At 38.1% G+C, this 21,078-nt stretch overlaps 1 pseudogene; it reads left to right on the top strand.

Annotated features, from left to right (window-relative positions):
* Positions 1-15,084: 15,084 nt before the first annotated feature.
* Positions 15,085-16,867, top strand: LOC741786 (CDK5 regulatory subunit-associated protein 3-like; annotated as a pseudogene).
* The last annotated feature ends 4,211 nt before the right edge of the window (positions 16,868-21,078 follow it).

Raw genomic sequence — 21,078 nt, 5'->3', positions numbered from 1 at the left:
GTCAGCAGGATTTTTCTCTTGTTCTGTGACTTACATATCGAATTACATATTTGTTCTAGTCTCTTGGATTACTCAGCCATTTCAGGCTCAAAATGTCCCAAAAATTAACTCCAAATCTGTTTACCCAGCTTTTCTGTCATCTTCCTATCCTCGGTAATTAGCACCCACAACTTTTCTTTCTGAAAAGCCGTTCTTATAAATGGCAAACACTTATTTGAAACTTTTGAGTCTGGTCATTCTTGTGGAACAATTTGGCATTGTTTGTAAAATCCTAGGAAGAATGGAGGTGGAATATAGGATGTGGGCTGAATTCACACATGACTGTACTTTCAGATTTTTCTCCATATCTGCTGCCCAAAGATACCATTGCTCCCAACTTGAGCTCAGAAATGCTTTGTATTTTCCAGTGGAGACTATCGGATGAGTCTGACCATATTTTTTGCTTGTCTGTTAACCCTTACCATGTGTACCTGAGAAAAATCAGATTACTCTTTTAGGTTAGACCCCACAGAGTGGGGTCCTCAGTTGAATGACCAAGAAGAAATTCCATTTCTGTTTAGCTTATATTAAACTACTGTGGTATTACTTGATATAATTTGGAATTGGTGACCAGAAATTACCCCCCCAACTAGTGGGCTTTTTTCCTGCTTTGTCCTGAGGACAGGATGTCCCAAAATATCTAAGAGAAAAATCTGGAAATTTCCCATTTTGGCCAGAAAGCAGTCATAGTATTTGTGGAAAGAAGAGGCTTACAAAAGAAATCAAAATTCTAACTTCTCATTCACAGAAAGACATATAAGAGACTAAAAAGCATCATCAATCTAACTCAAAGGCAAAAATAAATAAATAAATAACCCTCAGAAGCCCTTTCAGATTCATGTAAAAAACCCACTGGCAAAAAGACAAAAAAAAATTAGAAAAACAGTTGTATTTATTTTCAAACTTAAAAAGCAACCAAATACCAGAGTTTCTATGTGCCTCTAGATTTTCTACAGAGATTCCTGAAACTCTATTAAATTGCCTCCATATAAGATTAAGCCCTCAAAGCATTTGCACTAAAATTTCTTGTGTTTGGAAGAATATGCCCTAGAAAAAAATGATAAAGAGAAACTATTCCATTTAGATTAAATACACTAAAGACCTTTCACCAGGTTTACTCTGTTTTATGGAAATTAGTTTTCCTGCTGTACAAACATAATAGATAAAAATAGAGAACTGTCTCCTCAGAGTATGTTTTAAATTACCAAGGCCAAGGGGGTAGATACATTTATTGTATTTTAATTTAATTTAATTACTTATTTTATTTTTATTTCCATCTTTCCTTTTATTCTTCTGTGCTGTTGCTCTTCCAGATTCCTGGATTACAGCAGTCCTCACTGATTTTACTCTTCTTTACATTGTTAAAGTCTTTATGATTGTATTTTATTTTATTTATTTTTAAAAATTGTTTATTATTTATTTTGTTTTTAAAATAAATTTTTGTGGGTACATAGTAGGTGTATATATTTATGGGATACATGAGATGTTTTGATACAGGCATGCAATGTGTAATTATCATATCATGGAGATTGGGGTATCCATCCCCTCAGGCATTTACAATCCAATTACATTCTTTTAGTTGTTTTAAAATGTACAATTAGGTTATTATTAACTATAGTTACTCTGTTGTGCCATCAAATAGTAGGTTTTATTAATTCTCTTTTTTTTTGTACCCATTAACCATTCCCACTTACCCCTACATCCCCACTGCCCTTCCCAGCCTCTGGTAACCATCATTCTACTCTCTATGTCCAGAAATTCAATTGTTTTGAGTTTTAGATACCACAAATCAGTGAGAACATGTGATATTTGTCTTTCTGTGCTGGCTTATTTCACTTAACATAATGAATTCCAGTTCCATCCACATTGTTGCAAATGACAGCATCTTATTCTTTTTAATGACTGAATAGTACTCCTTTGAGTATATGTACCATATTTTCCTTATCCATTCATCTGTTGATGGATACTTAGGTTGCTTTCAAATCTTAGCTGTTGTGAACAGTGCTGCAACAAACATGGTAGTGCAGATACCTCTTCAATATACTGATTTCCTTTCTTTTGGGGATGTACCTAGCAGTGGGATTGCTTGATCCTATAATACCTCTATTTTTAGTGTTTTGAGGAGCCTCCAAACTGTTCTCCACAGTGGTCATACTAACTTAAATTCCCACCAACAGTGTATGAGGGCTCCTTTTTCTCTACACCTTTGTCAGCATTCATTATTGCCTGTCTTTTAGATAAAAGCCATTTTAACTGGGGTGACATGATATCTCGTTGTAGTTTTGATTTGCATTTCTCTGATGATCAATGATGTTGAGCACCTTTTCACATGCCTGTTTGTCTTTTATATATCTTCTTTTGAGGGATGTCTGTTCAACTCTCTTGTCCATCTTTGATTGGATTATTAGATTTTTTTCTATAAAGATATTTGAGGTCCTTATATATTCTGTTTATTAATCTCTTGTTAGATGGGTAATTTGCAAATATTTTCTTCCATTCTGTGGGTTGTTTTTTTTACTTTGTTGATTATTTCCTTTCCTGTGCAGAAGCTTTTTAACTTGATGTGACCCCATTTGTACATTTTGCTTTAGTTGCCTGTGCCTGTGGAATATTGCTCAATACATTTTTGACCAGACTGAGGTCCTGAAGAATTTTTCCAGTACTTTTTTGTAGTCGTTTCATAGTTTGAGGTCTTAGATTTAAGTCTTTGATCTATTTCGATTTTATTTTTGTATATGGTGAGAGATGGGGTCTAGCTTCATTCTTCTGAGTATGGATATCCAGTTTCTGAGCACTATTTATTGAAAAGACTGTCTTTTCCCCAGTGTATGTTTTTGGCACATTTGTTGAAAATGAGTTCGTTGAAGGTGTCTGGTTTGTTTCTGTGTTCTCTATTCTATTCCATAGGTCTATATGTCTGTTTTTTTTTTTTAACCAATACCATGCTGTACTACAGCATGGTACAAAAATTTTGCTTTGTAGTATAATTTGAAGTCAGGTAATGTGGTTCCTCCAGTTTTGTTCTTTTTGCTTAGGATAGCTTTCGCTATTCTGGGTCTTTTGTGGTTCTATGTAAATTTTAGAATTTTTTTTTCTATTTCTGTGAAGAATGTCCTTGGTATTTTGATAGGGAATGCATTGAATCTGTAGATTACTTTGGGTAGGATGGACATTTTAACAATATTGATTCTTCCAAACCATGAACATGGAATATCTTTCCATTTTTTGGTGTCCTTTTCAATTTCTCTCTTCAGTGTTTTATAGTTTTCATTATGGAGATATTTCACTTCTTTGGTTAAGTTAATTCCTAGGTATTTAATTTTATGTGTGGCTGTTGTACATGGGATCACTTTTTTGATTTCTTTTTCACACTGTTTACTGTTGGCATATAGAAATACTACAGATTTTTGTATGTTGATTTTCTACCCTGAGACTTTACTGAATTTATCAGCTATAAAAGTTTTTGGTGGTATCTTTAGGTTTCTTCAAATATAAAATCATATTATCTGCAAACAAGGGTAATTTGACTTCTTCCACCCCAATTTGGATGCCCTTTATTTCATTCTCTTGTCTGACTGCTCTAGCTAGGACTTCCAGTACTGTGTTGACTAACAGTGGTGAAAATGGGAATCCTTGTCATGCTCCAGATCTTAGAGGAAAGGCTTTCAGTTTTCCCCCATTCAGTATTATACTAGCTGTGTGTCTATCATATATGGCTTTTATTGTGTTGAGGTATGTTCCTTCTATATCCAGCTTTTTGAGGGTTTTTATCATGAGGGGATGTTGAATTTTATCAAATGCTTTTCCAGCATCAATCGAAATGATCATATGTTTTTGGTCCTCATTCTGTTGATGTAATGTATCACATTGATTAATTTGTTGATGTTGAACCATCCTTGCATCTGAGGGATAAATCCCACTTGATCATGATGAATAATCTTTCTAATATATTGTTGAATTTGGTTTGCTTATAGTTTTTTGAGGACTTTTGCATCAATATTCATCAGAGATATTGGCCTGTAGTTTTTGGTTTTGTTTTTTTTTTTTGATGTGTCTTTGTCTGGTTTTGGTGTCAGGATAATACTGGCTTCATGGATGAGTTTAGAAGTATTCTCTCCTCCTCTACTTTTCAGACCTCATGGATGAGTTTAGAAGTATTCTCTCCTCCTCTATTTTTCAGAATAGTTTGAGTAGGACTGGTATTAATTCTTTAAATGTTTGGTAGCATTCAGCAGTGAAGGCATCTGGTCCTGGGGTTTTCTATACTTGGAGCCTTTTTAGTACAGCCTCAGTCTCATTTCTTATTGGTCTCTTCAGGTTTGGATTTCTTCCTGGTTCAATCTTGGTGTGTCACATGTGTCTAGAAATTCATCCATGTCTTCTAGGTTTTCCAATTTATTGACATAAACTTGCTCATAGCAGCCATTAATGATTCTTTGAATTTCTGTAGCATGAGTTGTAATGTCTCCCTTTTCATTTTTGATTTTATTTATTTGGATCTTCTATCTTTTTTTCTTATTTAGTATGGCTAAAGGTTTGTCACTTTTGTTTAACTTTTCAAAAAAACAACTTTTTGTTTCATTGATCTTTTGTATTGTTCTCTTCATTTCAATTCCATTTATTTCTAGTCTGATATTTATTCTTTATTTTCTTATACTATTTTTGGGTTTGGTTTGTTTTTGCTTTTCTTATTCTTTAAGATGCATCATTAGATTGTTTATTTGAAGTTTTTCCTCTTTTTCTGACATTGACCCTTATAGCTATAAACTTCTTAGTACTGCTTTTGCTGTATCCCATGGGCTTTCATATGTTGTGTTTCTGTTACCATTTGTTTCAAGAAATTTTTCAATTTCCTTAATCTCTTCAGTGTCCCACTGGTCATTCAGGAGTATATTTTTTAATTTCCATGTATTTGTATAGTTTACAAAATTCATCTTGAGGCCAGAGAAGATGCTTGATATTATTTCAATGTTTTGAATGTTTTAAGGCTTGTTTTGTGACCTAACATGTGATTGTCATCTATTCTTGAGAATGATTCACGTGCTGAGGAAAAGAATGTGTATTCTGCAGCTGTTGGATGAAAACTCTGTAAATATTGTTTAGATTCATTTGGTCTATAGTGGATATTAAGTCTAATGTTTCTTTGTTGATTTTCTCTCTGGAAGATCTATCTTTGTGTTTGAAGGATATATATCAAATATATATTCAAATATATATATGTGTATATATATATTCAAATATATATGTGTATATATATATTCAAATATATATGTGTATATATATTCAAATATATATGTGTATATATATGTGTATATATATTCAAATATATATATGTGTATATATATTCAAATATATATGTGTATATATATTCAAATATATATGTGTATATATATTCAAATATATATGTGTATATATATATTCAAATATATATGTGTATATATATATTCAGATATATATGTGTATATATATTCAAATATATGTATATATATTCAAATATATATGTGTATATATATTCAAATATATATATGTGTATATATATATTCAAATATATGTGTATATATATTCAAATATATATGTGTATATATATATTCAAATATATATGTGTATATATATTCAAATATATATGTGTATATATATATTCAAATATATATGTGTATATATATATTCAAATATATATATTTGTATATATATATTCAAATATATATGTGTATATATATATACACATATATATGTGAATATATATATACACATATATATGTGTATATATATGTTCAAATATATATATTTACCAGATATACTATTCTAAGATAAGTTTTCTTCCTTCAGTACTTTTTAATTTAATTTAATTTTTTTGAGACAAGGTCTTGCTCTATTGCCCAGGCTGGAGTGTAGTAGCATAATCGCAGATCACTGCAGCCTTGATCTGCTGGGCCTAAGTGATCCTCGCACCTCAGCCATCTGAGCAGCTGAGACTACAAGCACGTGCCACCACACCTGGCTAATTTTGTTTATTTATTTTTTTTAATAGAGATGAGATCTCACTATGTTCTGCAGGCTGGTCTTGAACTCCTGAGCTCGAGTAATTTTCCTGCTTTGGCCTCCCAAAGTGCTGGGATTACAGGCATGAGCCACCATGCCTGGACTCCTTCAGTGCTTTAAATATGTTATGCCACTCTCTCCTGGCATAAGCCTGTAAAGTTTCTACTGAAAAGTCTGCTGCCAGACATATTGGAGCTCCATTGTGTGTTATTTGTTTATTTTCTCTTATTGGTTTTAGAATGTTTTCTTTAGCCTTGATCTTTGGAAGTTTTATTATTATATGCCTTGAGGTAATCTTCTTTGGGGTAAATCTACTTAGTGTTCTATAACCATCTTGTACTTGCACATTGATATCTTACTCTGGGTTTGGGAAGTTCTCTGTTATTTTCCCTTTTAATAAACTCTCTATCCCTGTCTCTCTTTCTCTACCTCCTCTTTAAGACAACTGTTAAATTTGCCCTTTTGAAGCTATTTTCTAGAGCTTATAGGCATGCTTTATTCTTTTTCATTCTTTTTTTGTCTCCTCTGACTGTGTATTTTCAAATAGTCTGTCTTCAAGCTCACTAATTCTTTCTTCTGCTTGATCAATTCTGCTGTTTAAAAATGCTGATGTGTTCTTCAGTCTGCCAATTGTATTTTTCAGCTCTAGAGTTTCTACTTATTTTAAATTATTTTATTCTCTTTATTAAATTTATCTGGTAGAATTCTGAATTTCTTCTCTGTGTTATCTTGAATTTCTTTGAGTTGCCTCAAAACAGCTATTTTGAATTCTCTGTCTGAAAGGTCACATATCTCTGTTTCTCTATGATTTGTCTGTGATGCCTTATTTAGTTCATTTGGTGAGGTCATGTTTTCCTAGATGGTGTTGATGCTTATAGAGTTCTTTGGTGTCTGGGCAGAGAAGTTAGGTATTTATTGTAGTCTTCACTGTCTGGACTTGTTTGTACTCGTCTTTCTTGGGAAGGCTTTCCAAATATTTGAAATGACTTGGGTATTGTGATCTAAGCTGTATCTGTTTTAGGGTGCACTCCAAGCCCAGTAACACTGTGGTTCTTTCAACCTCATAAAGGTACTGCCTTGATAGTCTTAGACAAGATTTGGAAGAATTCTCTGGATTACCAGGAAGATACTCTTTTCTCTGTCTTTACTTTCTCCCAAACAAATGGAATGTCTTTGTTCTGAGCCATTTAAAGTTGTGGGGGTGTCGGGGGGAGGAAGATGAGCACCTCTGTGGCCACCACCACTCTGGCTGTGCTGGGTCAGACTTGAAGCCAGCACAGAATTGGGTCTCACCCAAGGCCTGCTGTAACCACTCCCTGGTAGTAACTCCCTATGTTCTCTCAAGGCCGTGGGACTCTATAATCAGGAGGTGGCAAAGCAAACCAGGCCTATGTCCTTCCATTCAGGATGGCAAGTATCCTCAGACCCTGAGTGGGTCCATAGGTGTCATTCAGGAGTCAGAGATTAGAGTAAAAAGCCTTAGAAGTCTACCTGGTGTTCTGTTGTACTGCAGCTGAGCCAGCACTCAAACCACAAGATGCAGTTCTTCCCACTTTTCCATCCCCTTTCCAAAGGCAGAGGAGCCTCACCCCATAGCCATCACCACCATAGGACATGGAGAATAGTGCCAGACTACGCCAATGTTCCTTTATGGCCAAAGAGCTCTTAAGTCAGCTTGTGGTGAATGCTGCTTGGCCTGGGAATCACCCTTCAGGGCAGTGGGCTCCCCTTTGGCCCAGGGCAGATCCAGAAATGCCATCCAAGAGCCAAGTTCTAGAATCTAGAGTGCTTGGTATTCTACTCACCTGTGGCTGAGCTGGTACCTGAGGCCAGCAAGTCTCAGAGGCCCACCCAAGGCCCTCAACATAGTACTTGGGTATCTCTGCTGGTTATTCAGCACCCAAGGGCTCTTCAGTTAGCAGGCAGTGAATCGTTCCAGGACTGGGTTTTTTCCTTCAAAGCAGTGGGTTCCCTTGTGGCCCAGGGTGTGTCAAGAAATGTCATCCTGGAGCTAGGGCCAGAAAAAGGGGCCTCACGGCTCTCACTGGCACCCTATCCTGCTGTGGCTGAGCTGATATCCAAGATGCAAGACAAAGTTCTCCCCACTTTTCCCTCATCTCTCCTCAAGGAGAAAGAATGTGTCTCTTTCAGAGCCACAAGCTGTGCAGCTTGGGGTTAGAGGAGAGGTGATACCAGCACTCTCTTAGCTGTCCCAGCTGGTGTCTCAGTCAGTCGTGTGCACCCCTAGTCTACTGTCTCTGGGCTGAGTTCAGCATTAGGACTTGCCTAAGAGTTGCAGTTCTCTGGCCTACAGTGCTTTTCAAATTTACTTAGACATCCAGAGCACTTTAGCCCTCAGTGGCAAGGTTTGCAAGAACTCAAGTTCTGGGATGGGCAACTCCCCTTTAGCTAGGGCTGATTTAACTGCTCCCACTGTGTGTGTTTATGGGAGGGAGGGGGCACCAGCTGAGTTTGGTCTGGTTTTTCTTTCTGCTCTAACAGGAAAGCATTGAGTTCAATGCCTTACAATTGCTGTGCCCTCCCTCCCCCAGCACACAAAAATGCTCTCTGTACCATGCTGCTGCTCCCAGAGGATGGGGGAGGGGTGACATCTGTGATTCAAGACTTTTTTCTGCCTCTTTGGTGCATCTTTCAGTGATATAAAATTCTGAGGGCTCACCTCATTTTTGTTTCTATTGAAGATGGTTTGTGTCTGAGTGTGTGTGTGTGTGTGTGTAGATAGTTGTTAAATTGGTGTCCTTGCAGGGCGGGATGATTGGTGAAGCCTTCTTTTCTGCCATCTTGCTTCACCTTCCTCCCCAATCCTTTCTTAAGACTCCATCTCTCAATGCTGTCACATTGGGGATTAAGTTTCAACATGAGTGTTAGAAGGGACAAATATTCAAACCATAGCAATGAGTAAGGAGATTGAATCAGTAATAAAATGTGTTGCATCAAAGAAAATCCCAGGACCTGATGGCTTTACCATGGAATTCTACCAAACATTTGTTTTATTATTTAGTTATTTATTTAACTTTTATTTTAGGTTCAGGGGTACATGTGCAGATTTGTCATCTAGGTAAGTTTCGTGTCATGGGAGTTTGGTGTACAGATTGTTTCATTATCCAGGTATTAAGCCTAGTATCTCATAGGTAGTTTTGCAATCCTCATCCTCCTCCCACCCTCTGCCCTCAAGTAGGCCCCAGTGTCTGTTGTTCCCTTCTTTGTGTTCATACGTACTCTATGTTTAGCTCCCACTTATAAGTGAGAACATAGGGTATTTGATTTTCTGTTCTTGCATTGGTTCACTTAAGATAATGGCCTCCAGCTCCATCCATGCTGCTGCAAAGGACATGATTTCATTCTTTTTATGGCTGCATAGTATTCCATGGTGTATATATACCACATTTTCTTTATCCAGTCTACCATTGATGAGCATTTAGGTTGATTCCATGCCTGTGCTATTGTGAATAGTGCTTCAATGAACATACATGTGGATGTGGCTTTATGGTAGAATAATTTATATTCCTTGGGGCAAATACTCGGTAATGGGATTGCTTGGTCAAATGGTAATTCTGTTTTAGGTTCTTTGAGAAATAACCACACTGCTTTCCACAATGGTTGAACTAATTTACATTCCCACCAGCAGTACATAAGTGTTTCCTTTTCTGCTCAACCTTGCCGGCATCTGTTATTTTTTGACTTTTTAATAATAGCCATTCTGATGGGTGTGAGATGATATCTCGTTGTGGTTTTGATTTACATTTCTGTAACAATTAGTGGTGTTGGGCATTTTTTCATACGTTTGTTGGTCGCATATGTGCCTTCTTTTGTGAAGTGTCTGTTTATGCCTTTGCCCACTTTTTAATGGGGTTGTTTTTTGCTTGTTAATTTTTTTTAAGTATTTATAGATTCTGGATGTTAGACCTTTGTCAAATGCATAGTTTACAAATATTTTCCGCCATTCTGTAGGGTGTCTGTTTACTCTGTTGATAGATTCTTTTTGCTGTGCAGAAGCTATTTAGTTTAGTTGGTTCTCATTTATTACTTTGTGTTGCAATTGCTTTTGGTGTCTTTATCATGAAATCTTTGCCAGAGTCTATGTCCAGAATGATATTTCCTAGGTTATCGTCCAGGGTTTTTATAATTTTAAGTTTTACATTTAAGTCTTTAATCCAACTTGATTTGATTTTTTTAATATGATGTAAGAAAGGGGTCCAGTTTCAATCTTCTGCATATGTCTAGTCAGTCATACCAGCACCATTTATTGAATAGGGAGTCTTTTCCCCATTGCTTGTTTTTGTATACTTTGTCAAAGATCAGATGGTTGTAGGGGTGCAGCTTTATTTCTGGGCTCTATATTCTGTTCCATTGGTCTATGTGTCTTGTTTTTGTTACTGTAGCCTTGTAGTACAGTTTGAATTCGGGTTATGTGATGCATCCAGCTTTGCTCTTTTTGCTTAGGATTGCCCTTGCTATTCAGGCTCTTTTTTCACAGGAATTTCAAAATAGTTTTCCACATGAATTTCAATATATTTTTTTCTAATTCTATGAAGAATGTCAATGGTAGTTTGATAGGAATAGCACTGAATCTGCAAATTGCTTTAGGTAGCATGGCCATTTTGACAATATTGATTTTTCATATCCATGAGCATGAAATGTTACTCCTTTTGTTTGTGTTATCTCTGATTTCTTTGAGCAGAGATGAACATTCTTTGAATGTTTTGTCATTCTGATTGTAGAGATCTTTTACCTTCCTGGCTAGCTGTATTCCTAGGTATTTTGTTCTTTTTGTGGCTATTGTGAATGACATTGCACTCTTGACTTGGTTCTCAGTTGGATGTTGTTGGTATATAGGAATGCTACCTATTTTTGTACATTGATTTTGTATCCTGAAACTTTGCTGAAGTTGTGCATTATATCATGGAGCTTTTGGGCAATGACTATGGGATTTTCTAGGTATAGAATAATATTGCCTGCAAACAGGGATAGTTTGACTTCTTCTGTTTCTATTTAGATCCTTTATTTTTCTTTCTCTCACCTGATTGTTCTGGCTAGCACTTCCAGTACTATGTTGAATAGAAGTGAGAGAGGGTATCCTAGTCTTGTTCTAGATTTCAAGGTGAATGCTTCCATCTTTTGCCCATTCAGTATAATGTTGGCTGTGGGGTTGTCATAGATGGCTCTTATTATTCTGTAGTATGTGCCTCCAGTGCCTAGTTCATTGAGAGTTTTTAACATGAAAGGGTGTTGAATTTTATTAAAAGTCTTTTCTGTATCTATTGAGACAATCATGTGGTTTTTGTTTTTCATTCTCTTTATGTGGTGAATCACATTTATTGACTTGCATATACTGAACCAGGCTTGCATCCAGGGATGAAGTCTACTTGGTTATGGCAGATAAGCTTTTTGATATGCTGCTGGATTCAGTTTGCCAGCATTTTGTTGAGGATTTTTGCATCTATGCTCATCAAAGATATTGCCATGAAGTTTTCTGATTTTGTTCTGTCTCTCAAAGGTTCTGGGGTCCTGCATGTGTATTGCAGTCTTGATGATGTGGTGTCAGGCAGCTTAGGGATTTTACCCTCAGGTTTGTATCATGTCAGGATCTCTTACTGGCTTTGTACTTCTAAGATCAAATTAAGAATGTGATGCTTTTGGTTGGTAGAGTGGTAGAGAGGATTGGCATAGAACAATTTAGGGTTAGCAATGTCATTGAGATGAAAGATTTGGATACAGGTTAGGTGTGAGAAATTGAGTTCAAGTTGAACATTTATAGGATGAATCAAGGGGCTATTTGGAGATTGGGTAGTGAATTGTAGTACAAAAAGGATGGGACCTTTGTGTTGGTGTAATGATAGAAACAATAAACAGTGATGAGATGGAAGTGAGGATCCTATTTATAAAATTAGGCTGGGGCAGTGGTTTGGGATAGGCTGGGTTAAGAATTGTATTTGTGGATGAATGTATCCAGCAGTGAAATTGGGTGAAACTGAGAATTGGAGTAGAGGGCATTTGTGGATGAGCTGGTTGTTGGGTTGAAGCTGGGTGTTGGTGTTGGATGGCTTGACTAGTGTTGTGTTTGTCTTGGGATTGGGGCTTGAGTGGGCATAACATGGAGGTAGAACTGGGATTGGCATTTGGTTTTGTCAGATGTTTGGTGCAAAAAGAATGAATGTTGGGTTGTTATGAGCAGAATTTGGGTTAGTCTGGGATGAGGGCTGGCTAGAGTTTAATAAAACACCTGAGTGCACCACAGCAAGGGTCTTATGGAATGGCAACGAATTAGCCTTGAATAAAATATATCTAGTGTGTCCTTTCACATTCTTCAAAAACTCGCTTGAGTGTGACTTTCATTGACCATAAATAGCCCTAAATGTAGGAGAAGGCAGTGCAGGTAAATGAAATCAGGGGGCTAGAATGTTTCCAGATGCATTCCTTCGAACCATGGCAGTTCCAATAAACACACACACACACACACACACACACACACACACACACACACACACTCTACAAAAAGGAAATAAGAAACATAGGAGGAACATTAACCAGACATACAGACATATGGACAACAAACCAAAGTTATTTCTCCTTTCTTGGGAGTGAGTTCAGTTATGATGTCTAGCCTTTTCCCTTCTTCCTCCCCTTGCTTCTACTTCTACTGCTCCATAATCCCTTCCTTTTACTCTCCTCACTTTTTCTCTTACACTCCATCCTCCAAAACCCTTTTCCTTTTACCTTTTTTCTTGAGGTATCCTTGTTCCCATATTCAGTAAAACATGGGAATAGTAATCATCACTGCAAATGAATTTACAATAAAATGAAGACAGAACTTTACGTTTCAAGGGTTATAAAAAGTTCTCCTTCCTTAATGATTTTTAACATGTGTCCAGCTGGAATAATTCGGGGCCAGGAACTATTTTGAACAATCTCTTCTAATAAGAAAGTCACTCATTCTTTTCTTTTACCATCTCAAGCATACACATATGAGATTTATCTACTTATATTTTCATATAAATCTCTGTATCCCTGTTAAGCTGAGTGTTTTATTTACTTTATTTGTAAATGTCTATTAAATAAATTAATATATAAATGCTTTATGACTAAATAAATATAGTATGCCATAAGCAGATATAAATGAGACGGAAAGATCTTTGAAGTTTGAGGAGAACACAATTTGGGGTTCCCAGTTGGCAGAAGATAAATGTATCAGGTGTACTTAGATATATTTTTAAGAGCTCTGGATGGAACTATTAAAAAAGTACATGCATAAGTTATTGATGGTGGTTGTAGGTGTTACTTGATTTATGATGTTAAGCCATGGACTATATTGTGAGGGAAGACAGTCTGGGTGATACATAAATGTGAGAGTTAGAAGGTCATGATTGGGAATAGTTGAGGAATTAATATCAAGCGGGGGCTTATGATAGTGGTGAGGGGGAGACTCATGCAAGATACCATTTCCTGGGCCCCTATCCAGGCCTACTGAATTTCTAGAGAAGATTTAGTGTGAGAATTTAAAATAATTTCCTCAAATTATTTTAGTATGCTCTTGCCTCTAAAACTTCCTTCTCTATACACACTTGATATCTGATGCCCATATCTGAAACTCCTCTAAGTCCATTTCTGAGATAGAAAAGTTAGTTTCAGAGAGTTGAGACACAAAATCATTGTTAAAGTCCATGCTGGGATGTGAAAGCAGGTCTCCTCTGTCTTCTGGTCTGAAGAGGGAGAGATTTCAAAGGTGACATTAATTTGACATGGGAGATACAATGCACAATGATTCAGGACAATATGAAGTCATGGAAGATGTTCAAGAGAGAAGAGTAGCAAAGGTCTTTTATGAAACTTTTGGGTGCCACTATAGGAGGCTTCCTCCCAAGGCTGTCTTGGGCTACTCCACATGTGGAGAGACTGAAGAAAATGCATTATTTCTCCCTTATTCTTATTGTATATGTTCCTACTCCTCTCTCTGGTGACTAAAAACAGGAAGTGTTCCATCTGGTATGTTTGGGTGAGAGGAAAATTCTCCAGATCTAGTGTTATCCAGAAAAGTGTGGATGCCACCCTGGGGAAACCCCCTGCAGATATTCTCATCCTACTGTAAGTAGGATGGTGCCAGGAGAGACATCATAAAGAGGGTTTTGAGGTAAAAAAGGATTGAGGTAAAAAAGACAGTGATACTATGATGCTGGAGCATGGATGAATGAGTGCCATTTTCATCCCCCTTCCTCTGGTTGACCAGCAAGGTGTCTGATGTAGCAGCAGTTGAGTGCTTTCTCTGTATTTCTGTGGTAGTTTGAATGTACCACAGCATGCAAATGTCATTTACTTCACTTCTTTCCTTTTCTGTCTTCCTGCTTCATCCATGCTTAAAGGAGAAAGGACGGACATTCCTTATAAAGAAAATCACAATCAAGAGTGGTACAGTTTACAGGTTCTTTGGACTCATTTTTATCAGTGTGGTAGGCATTGGAGACCTCTGTGTTCCTAGCCTGGTACAGAGTATGAAATGATATACTGGTGTGGAATGAGGGGATGGATGGATTGTAGTAGCCTAAGCTGAAATACAGGCTAGAGAGTGTAGATTTTATATTGAAGGCACTGGAAACTTCTTGTGCCCATTATTCAAGAAGACACCAGCCTCTCCAAGAAATTGTATTAGAAAGGGAAGCAATGTGACAGGCAGGATAGAATATGTGTTATGAGTCATGTATGTTGATTTTATATCCTGCAACTTGGTTGAATTTGTTTATTAGTTCTAGCATTTATTTTAGTGTGGAATATTTACAAATAAGATCATGTTGCCAAGACATGGAACCAACCCAAATGCCCATCAATGACAGACTAAAGAAAATGTGGTACATATACACCATGGAATACTATGCAGCCATAAAAAGGAATGAGATCACATCCTTTGCAGGGACATGGATGAAGCTGGAAGCCATCATCCTCAGCAAACTAACACAGAAATAGAAAACTAGGTCTCCGGCCTGAAGTGGAAGTGGAGGAAAGATGGAGGACCATCAGCACATGCCCATCGACATCCAGACCAGCAACCTGCTCGATTGGCTTGTGGACAGAAGGTACTGCAGCCTGAAATGGCAGAGTCTGATGCTGACGATCTGAGAGAAGATCAGTGCTGCCATCCAGGACATGCCAGAGAGCGAAGTGATCGCCCAGCTGCTGTCTGGATCCTACATTCACGACTTTCACTGCCTAAGAATCCTGGACCTTTTCAAAGGCACAGAGGCCTCCACAAAAAATATTTTTGGCTGATACTCTTCACAGTGGATGAAGGATTGGCAGGAGATTATAGCCCTGTATGAGAAGGACAACACCTACTTAGTGGAACTCTCTAGCCTCCTGGTTTGGAATGTCAACTATGAGATCCCCTCACTGAAGAAGCAGATTGCCAAGTGCCAGCAGCTGCAGCAAGAATACAGCTGCAAGGAGGAGGAGTGCCAGGCAGGGGCTGCTGAGATGGGGGAGCAGTTCTACCACTCCTGCAAGCAGTATGGCATCATGGGCGAAAATACCCGAGGAGAACTGCTGGCCCTGGTGAAGGACCTGCCAAGTCAGCTGGCTGAGACTGGGGCAGCGGCGCAGCAGTCCCTGGGGGAAGCCATCGACGTGTACCAGGCCTCTGTGGGGTTTGTGTGTGAGAGCCCCACAGAGCAGGTGTTGCCAATGCTGCGGTTCGTGCAGAAGTGGGGAAACTCAACAGTGTACGAGTGGAGGACAGGGACAGAGCCCTCTGTGGTGGAGCGACCCCACCTCGAGGAGCTTCCTGAGCAGGTGGCAGAAGACGCGATTGACTGGGGCGACTTTGGGGTAGAGGCAGTTTCTGAGGGGACTGACGCTGGCATCTCTGCCGAGGCTGCTGGAATCGACTGGGGCATCTTCCCGGAATCAGATTCAAAGGACCTTGGAGATGATGGGATAGACTAGGGAGACGATGCTGTTGCTTTGCAGATCACAGTGTTGGAAGCAGGAATCCAGGCTCCAGAAGGTGTTGCCAGGGGCCCAGATGCTCTGACACTTCTTGAATACACTGAGACCCAGAATCAGTTCCTTGATGAGCTCATGGAACTTGAGATCTTCTTAGCCCAGAGAGCAGTGGAGTTGAGTGAGAAGGCAGATGTCCTGTCTGTGAGCCAGTTCCAGCTGGCTCCAGCCATCCTGCAGGGCCAGACCAAAGAGAAGATGGTTATCATGGTGTCAGTGTTGGAAGATCTGATTGGCAAACTTACCAGTCTTCAACTGCAACACCTGTTTATGATCCTGGCCTCACCAAGGTATGTGGACCGAGTGACTGAATTCCTCCAGCAAAACCTGAAGCAGTCCCAGCTGCTGGCTTTGAAGAAAGAGCTGATGGTGCAGAAGCAGCAGGAGGCACTTGAGGAGCAGGAGGCTCTGGAGCCTAAGCTGGACCTGCTGCTGGAGAAGACCAAGGAGCTGCAGAAGCTGATTGAAGCTGACATCTCCAAGAGGTACAGCGGGCGCCCTGTGAACCTGATGGGAACCTCTCTGTGACACCCTCCGTGTTCTTGTCTGCCCATCTTCTCAGCATTTGGGATGAAGATGATAGCCAGGGCTGATGTTTTGGGGCCCTTCAAGGCAAAAGACCAGGCCGACTGGAAGATGGAAAGCCACAGGAAGGAAGCTGCACCTGATGGTGATCTTGGCACTCTCCATGTTCTCTACAAGAAGCTGTGGTGATTGGCCCTGTGGCCTGTCAGGTGAAAACCACAGCTTCTCCTTCTAGTTAGTATAGCGGACTTAATAAAAGAGGAAAAAACAAACAAACAAAAATAGAAACAGAAAACCAAACACTGCATGTTCTCACTTATAAGTGGGACCTGAACAATGAGAACACATGGACACAGGGAGGGGAACAACACACAGTGGGGCCTGTTGGAGCGGGGAGAAAAGAAGGAGAGCATCAGGACAAATAGCTAATGCATGCCAGGCTTAAAATCTAGGTGACTGGTTGGTAGGTGCAGCAAACCACCATGACACGCATATACATACTTATGTAAGAAACCTGCATGTTCTGCACATGCACATGTATCCCGGAACTTAAAGTAAAAAAAAAAAGAAAAGAAAAGAAAAGAAAAGAAAAAGATCATGTTGCCTGTGAATAGAGATAATTCTACTTCTTCCTTTCCAGTTTGGATGCCTTCTATTTATTTTTCTTGCCAAATTGCTATGGTCAGGACTTCTAGTACTATGTTGGAATAGAACATAGTAGACTAGAAGTGGTGAAAGTGAGGATGCTTATCTTGTTCCTGATCTTAGAGAAAAAGCTTTCAGGTTTTCATCATTGAGTATGATATTATCTGTGGAACTTTTATATATTACCTTTATTATGTTGAGGCAAATTCCTTTCATTCCTAGTTTATTGGATGCTTTTATCATAAAAGGGTGTTGAATTTTCAAATGGCTTATCTGCAATTTAGATAATCATGTGTTTTTTCCCCATAATTCTATTTCCCCTTAATGTGGTATATTATACTGATTGATTTTCAAATATTGAACAATTCTTGTATTTAAGGAAAAAAATCCCATTTGATCATGATGTATAATCATTTTAAATTGCTCTTTAATTCTGTTTGCCAGTTTTTAAAATGGATTTTTGCATCAATATATGTCAGTGATAGTGGTTTATAGTTTTATTTTCTTGTAGTGTCTGTGTCTGTGTCTGTCTTTGGTGTAAGTGCAATGTTGGCCTTGTAAAATAAGTTTGGAAGTACTTCCTCCTCTTCAGGTTTTTGGAAGAGTTCGAGGAGGATTAATGTTAATTCTTTAAATGTTTGGTAGAACTCACCAGTGAAGTAAGTTGATACTAGACTTTTGTTGTTGTTTTTGGTAGGTTTTTGATATCTGATTCAATCTCTTTACTTATTAAAGGTCTGTTCAGATTTTCTATTTCTTCCTAATTCAGTCTTGGTAGGTTAGGGGTTTCTAGGAATTTATCAATTTTATCTAGGTTATCCGATCTGTTGGCATACAATTGTTCATATAGTAGTCTCTTATAATCCTTTTCACTTCTATAAAAGTGGTAGTAATATCCCCTTATTCATTTCTAATTTTAGTTATTTGAGCATTCTTATTTTTTCCTTTTAGTCTACATAAGATTTTTTGATTTTATTGAACTTCTTTATAAATGTTTTTAAAATGTTCATTTTAGGTTCAGGGGTACTTGTGCAGGTTTGTTATATAGGTAAACTCCTGTTACAGGGGTGCGTTGTACAGATTATTTCGTCTTCTAGGTACTAAGCCCAGTTATTTTTTCTGCTTCTTTCCCTCCTCCTGCCCTCCACCCTCAGATAGGCCCCAGTGTTTGTTGTTCCTTTCTTTGTGTCTGTGTGTTCTCATCATTTAGCTCCCACTTGTAAGTGAGAACATGCAGTATTTGGTTTGCTGTTCCTGTGTTGGTTTGCTAAGAATAATGGCCTCCAGCACCATGTTCCTGCAAAGGACATGATATAATTCTTCTTTATGGCTGCATAATATTCACATTTTCTTTATCCAGTGTACCACTGATGGGCAGTTAGGTTGATTCCATAGCTTGGCCATTGTGAATAGTTCTGCAATAAGCCTACACGTTCCTGTGTCTTTATGATAGAATGATTTATATCCCTTTGGGTATATACCCAGCAGTGGGATTGCTGGGTTGAATGGTAGTTATATTTTTAGCTCTTTGAGAAATAACCACACCACTTTCCACAATGGTTGAACTAATTTACACTCCCTCCAATAGTATATAACTATTCTATTTTCTCTGCACATCTGTTATTTTTTGACTTTTTACTAACAGCCATTCTGACTGGTGTGAGATGGTATCTCATTGTGGTTTTGATGTACATTTTTCTAATGATTAGTGATATTGAGCTTTTTTTCATGTGCTTTTTGGCAACATGTATGCCTTCTTTTGAAAAGTGCTGTTCATGTCCTTTGCCCACTTTTTAATGGGGTAGTTTTTTTCTTGAAAATTTGCTTACATTCCTTATAGATGCTGGATATTAGACTTGCGTCAGGTGCGTAGTTTGCAAAATTTTTCTCCCATTCTGTAGGTATATTAATCTGTTCTCACATTGCTATAAAGAAATAACTGAGACTGGGTACTTTAAAGGAAAAGAATTTAAATTGGCTCATGGTTCCATAAGCTGTACAAGAAGCATTGAGGCTTCTGCTTCTGGGGAGGCCTCAGGAAGCTTTCAATCATGGTGGAAGGCAAAGGGGGAGCAAGGCATCTCACATGATGGGAGCAGGAGCAAGAGACAGAGAGCAAGGGGGGAAAGGTGCCACACACTTTTAAACAACCAGAGCTCGTGAGAACATCAAGGGGATGGTGCAAAACCATCTTGAAGGATCCACCCCCATGATCCTATCATCTGACATCAGGCACCACCTCCAACATTGGGGATTAAAATTGAACATGAGATTTGGATGGCGACACAGATCCAAAACATGTCAGTAAGTTGTCTGTTTACTCTGTTGATAGTTTCTTTTGCTGTGTAGAAGCTCTTTAGTTTAATTAGATCCATTTGTCAATTTTTGCTTTTGTTGCAATTGCTTTTGGCATCTTCTTCATGAAATCTTTGCTGATTCTTATGTCCAGAATGGTATTGCCTAGGTTGTCTTCCAGGGTTTTTATAGTTTGGGGTTTTACATTTAAGTCTATAATCCATCTTGAGTTGATTTTTGCATATGGTATAAGGAAAGGGTCCAGTTTCAATCTTCTGCATATGGCTAGCTAATTATCTTAGTACCATTTATTGAATAGGGAGTCCTTTCCCCATTGCTTGTTTTTGTCAGCTTTTTCGAAGATCAGATGGTTGTAGGTGTGTGGCCTATTTCTGGCCTCTCTGTTCTGTTGCATTGGTCTATGTATCCGTTTTTGTACTAGTACCATGTTGTTTTGGTTACTGTAGCCCTGTGGAATAATTTGAATTTGAGTAGCATGATGACTCTTGTTTTGTTCTTTTTGCTTAGGATTGCTTTGGCTATTGGGGCTTTTTGTTCCACATGAATTTTAAAATAGTAAGTTTTTCTAATTCTGTGAAGAATGTCATTGGTAGCTTGATAGGAATAGCATTGAATCTGTAAATTGCTTTGGGCAAGAATGGCCATTTTAATGATATTGATTCTTCCTATCTATGAGCATGAAATGCTTTCCATTTGTTTGTGTCCTCTCTGGTTTCTTTGAGTAACAGTGTTTTGTAATTCTCATTGTAGAGATCTTTCACCTCCATGGTTAGCTGTATTCCTAGGTATTTTATTCTTTTTGTGGCAATTGTAAATGGAATTGTGTTCCGGATGTGGCTTCCACCTGGCTATTGTTAGTATATAAGAATGTTAGTGATTTTTGTATGTTGATTTTGTATCTTGAAACTCTGCCGAAGTTGTGTATCAGCTTAAGAATCTTTTGGGCCGAGACTAGGGGGTTTTCTAGATACAGAATCATGTTATCTGCAAACAGGAATAGTTTGACTTCCTCTCTTCCTATTTGGATGCCCTTTATTTTTTTCTCTGGTTCAATTCCTCTGGATAGGACTTCCAGTAATATGTTGAATAGCAGTAGTGACAGAAAGCATACTTGTCCTTTCCTTTTTCAAGGGAAATGTTTCCAGCTTTTGCCCATTCAGTGTGATGTTGGCTGTAGGTTTGTCATAGATAGCTCTTATTTTGAGGTATGTTCCTCTGTACCTATTTTTTTCAGTTTTTAAAATGAAGGGATGTTGAATTTTATCAAAAGCCTTTTCTGCTTTGATCATCACCACCTATTGAGATGATCATGTGGTTTTTGTTTTTGGTTCTGTTTATGTGATGAATCATGTTTATTAATTTGCATATGTTGAATCAAGCTTGGATCCCAGGGATAAAGCTTATTTGACCATGGTGTGTAAGCTTTTTGATGTGCTACTGGATTTGGCTTGCCAGTATTTTGTTGAGGATTTTTGCATCAATATTCATCAAGGATATTGGCCTGAA

Source organism: Pan troglodytes, chromosome 21 (genome assembly GCF_028858775.2).
Source record: "Pan troglodytes isolate AG18354 chromosome 21, NHGRI_mPanTro3-v2.0_pri, whole genome shotgun sequence".
Classification (NCBI taxonomy): domain Eukaryota; kingdom Metazoa; phylum Chordata; class Mammalia; order Primates; family Hominidae; genus Pan; species Pan troglodytes.
Note: the sequence above shows the minus strand (reverse complement) of the source record. Positions and strands in the feature narration are given on the sequence as shown.